This window comes from Diaphorina citri, unplaced genomic scaffold (genome assembly GCF_000475195.1).
Source record: "Diaphorina citri unplaced genomic scaffold, Diaci psyllid genome assembly version 1.1 scaffold1304, whole genome shotgun sequence".
Classification (NCBI taxonomy): Eukaryota; Metazoa; Arthropoda; class Insecta; order Hemiptera; family Psyllidae; genus Diaphorina; species Diaphorina citri.
Genome location: NW_007378733.1, coordinates 66,337 through 70,541, shown reverse-complemented (window position 1 = coordinate 70,541; position 4,205 = coordinate 66,337). Strand labels below are relative to the sequence as shown.

Here is a 4,205-nt window from a genome sequence, read left to right as displayed (position 1 = left end):
ATTGTAGATTTGTCTGTACATTGCTTAGAATCGTGAAATTTTTAGTTATTCTTACTCCTTATGAATCCACGATTCCAAAAATCACATTAGAAAAATTTCTGTCTGTGTGTCTGTATGTATGTACAATGTATAGTGTGTATGTCTGTCTGTTACGCTAAAAAGACCTTTGGTTGTCCTCTTTTCACGAGAAAACGGCTCGACCGATTTTGATGAAATTTTTTGTGGTTGTTAAGAAAAGTACTCCGGGTGACATAGGCTACTTGAAATTTTCAAATTCCATCCTGATTCAAAATGGCGGCGGTTCAAAAACGCGAAGAAAATGGCCTAATAAACCCGTTTTTGTCCTCTTTTCACGCAAAAACGGCTCGACCGATTTTGATGAAATTTTTTGTGGATGTTAAGAAAAGTACTCTGGGTGACATAGGCTACTTGAAATTTTCACATTCCATCCTGATTCAAAATGGCGGCGGGTCAAAAAGTGAAGAAAATGGCCTAATAGACCCGTTCTTGTCCTCTTTTCACGAGAAAACGGCTCGACCGATTTCGATGAAATTTTTTGTGGTTGTTAAGAAAAGTACTCCGGGTGACATAGGCTACTTGAAATTTTCACATTCAAACCTGATTCAAAATGGCGGCGGTTCGAAGTTATGCCTGTTATGCTGCTCTGTGAGACATGTCAGGGAGCGCGTAGCGCGACCGTGTGTGTAGTGGATGTGTGTGGTGTGTGATGGGTGTGTGTGTGGTGCGTGATGGGTGTGTGTGTGATGGATGTGTGTGTGGTGGGTGTGTGTGGTGTGTGGTGTGTGGTTGGTGTGTGATGTGTGTGGGTGTGTGTGTGTGTGTGTGGTGGGTGTTTGTGTGTGTGTGTGTGTGTGTGTGTGGGGGGGGGGGGGGGGGTGGTGGAACAATCTTTCTTGCAACCTGGTGTCAGATATGCCTAACACTATCCTTACCTTTAGGATATTAGCCTCTTGTTCGTCAAATTGACAGGACTTTACCAACTTTTTCAAGTCATTGATGAAGTCGTCCACACTTTCTCCAAATTCTTGTTTTCTCTGAAAAAACTTGAATTGATTTAAAATAATGTTCTCCTTGGGCAACAGTGCTTCTTCTAACTTCTTGAACACATCTTCCACTGAGTCCACTTCTGAGATTTGAATGAGTTCCAAGCATTCATTACTTACTGCAAGTTGCAGGTAAGCAACTTTGAATACTTTGATTCTGTCTGATTCATTGTCTGATTTGTTCACAATTAAGAAATTTTCGAATTTCCTTTTGAAACTGTCCAGCTCTGACCGAACTGAGTCACCAGTTACAAACTTAAGTTTGGGTAACAGTGACAGTGACATGTTATTATGAATTTTCAACTATTTGACACAAAAGTTCTTTACGCAAAAAATCAAACATTTCAAGTTCATTGGTACAAAATTTTACACAGAAGTTCAGCAATGGTATGAATACATTTTATACACAATATTTCTTCAGTTTATTCATTTTACTTCAATATTTTACTTACTGTTCCACAAAGTGTCTTTTAACTCTTTATTCAATTTTCAAAAATTTGTGTTTCAAAATGTTATTTCGGTTTGTTCCTCAGCGCCATGTTATGTTTGTGTCTTCTTCTATTGTTGAGATACTACTCTGTTAATTAATAACACAATTACTTAGGTAATTAACTTTGAACTTTTATTTATTATTATTTTAAAACACAAACAACAATATTTTAGATCTTGAGCTTTTTCACAACTCTCCTTTACTAAGTGAGATTCTCCTAATCGATACTAGGCATCGATATCAGATATCGATACCTATCGATATCAGATATCGATTCCCAATATCGATTATTATTATTATCACTCTACTACATCTCCCCCTTTAAGATTAAGACTCTGTACTTAGGTACAAGTTTTAACATTACAAAATATACTTAAGTATACCACATTATAGCCATGTACTTAGGTACAATCAACATAATTAAGCAACAGCTTTTTTAGTAGCTTAACACATTACAGGCTGATACTTAAGTACCACCTAGATACTTCAGTATCTCTTAATATTCAATAACAATGTAGGTACTTAAGTACCACTACATTTACTTAAACAACCACCACATAGATACTTAGGTATCTCTTATTCAAAAACTATGTAAGTACTTAGGTACTAACACATCTAAACAACCAAATAGATACTTAGGTATCTCTTAATGTAGGTACTTAGGTACTCCTACAGTCTATTTTTTCACTACTTAGTAGGTACTTAAGTACTAAACTTATTACACAGAATATTACAATTCTTACTGTATTACTTGTTTACAATAAAACTTATTCCAAATCAACTAAGTACTAAACTTATTGCAAAGAATATTACAATTCTTACTGTATTACTTGTTTACAATAAACTTATTACAAATAAACTTATTTATTATTTACCCTCCTTATTTCTTAAGATTCTTTAATCTTTACTTATTAATCTTTACTTCTTCCTCCTTTCCCTAACTTCCTCAGCGCCATGTTATGTTTGTGTCTTCTTCTATTGTTGAGATACTACTCTGTTAATTAATAACACAATTACTTAGGTAATTAACTTTGAACTTTTATTTATTATTATTTTAAAACACAAACAACAATATTTTAGATCTTGAGCTTTTTCACAACTCTCCTTGACTAACTGCAGGTACTCCTACAGTCTATTTTTTCACTACTTAGTACTTAAGTACTAAACTTATTACACAGAATATTACAATTCTTACTGTATTACTTCTTGTTTACAATAAAACTTATTCCAAATAAACTAAGTACTAAACTTATTGCAAAGAATATTACAATTCTTACTGTGTTACTTGTTTACAATAAAACTTATTACAAATAAACTTGGGTATTTATTATTTAATAAAACTTATTACAAATAAACTTATTTATTATTTACCCTCCTTATTTCTTAAGATTCTTTAATCTCTACTTATTAATCATTACTTCTTCCTCCTTTCCCTAACTTCAAAAAAAAAATGTGTACCTAATTATTACCCATTTAAGAGTACAATCAAAACTAAACATTTAGGTACCTAGTAAAGTATGATTTTTAATCAGAAAAAAAAAATCACATATTTCAACATACTACAATAAGATTAGAGCAACAATTTTAACTAGGTTATTACAATGGTGTACCTAATTATTACCCATTTAAGAGTACAATCAAAACTAAACATTTAGGTACCTAGTAAAGTATGATTTTTAATCAGAAAAAAAAATCACATATTTCAACATACTACAATAAGATTAGAGCAACAATTTTAACTAGGTTATTACAATGGATTCTCCTAATCGATACTAGGCATCGATATCAGATATCGATACCTATCGATATCAGATATCGATTCCTAATATCGATTATTATTATTATTATCACTCTACTACAAAGTCGTTTCTCCCAAAATAAATCAAGTGCCCACAAAAAATAAACAAAACTCCATCCCACTCCAAAAAAAGATTAGAAATCAATTTTGTACCCCGCCTTTTATTCACTTCATAATCTGTGTGCTCCTCCTTCACGTAGTACCTAACTTTCTTTCTCCTCATTGCTCTCCTCTTTCCTCTAATATTACTTCTGCTTCACTGCATTGGCGGCGTGCCACCTACCTTTCTTTCCCCTCATTGCGCTCCTCTTTCCTCTAATATTACTTCTGCTTCACTGCATTGGCGGCGTGCCACCTACCTTTCTTTCCCCTCATTGCGCCACAACCTAAAGCAAAAGCTGATTGTGATCAATCAATTTGCATTCAGATCAATCTGTTTTCATGCAACTAATTTTTATTTTTTTCCCTTCTTCTCCCCCAGGTGTAAGAAGCAAACTACTGAAATTTCCTACATCATGAAAAGAAGAAAAGAGTGGGACTCTCTGAGTGCAAGGCAAAAGAGAAGGTTGCGAGCTACACTTCAAGTTTCACAGATTGGGGAGATTAATGAAGAGAGAATGGAAAGTTATGAAGAAAGAATTGATCATTTTCAAAATCCTGAAACACTGATCTTAAGTGATAGTGGCCGTGAGAATAATGAGGGTCTTGATAGTACAAGTGAGAATGCTGTTGTTGAAGGTGCAAGTGGGAATGCTGGTGTTGAATGTGGAAACGGGGATTTAAGTTTTCTAGGTGGATCAGTGTGTGAACTATGAAATGTGAACTGTGAAATGTGAATGAGTGAATGGATCTT

At 34.1% G+C, this 4,205-nt stretch overlaps 1 long non-coding RNA gene across 1 annotated transcript; it reads left to right on the top strand.

Moving 5' to 3' along the window:
• Positions 1–1,274: 1,274 nt before the first annotated feature.
• On the top strand, positions 1,275–2,499 carry LOC113469940. The gene is made up of 2 exons (XR_003393199.1): positions 1,275–2,072; positions 2,210–2,499. It is a non-coding gene; the product is annotated as an uncharacterized LOC113469940 (long non-coding RNA).
• The last annotated feature ends 1,706 nt before the right edge of the window (positions 2,500–4,205 follow it).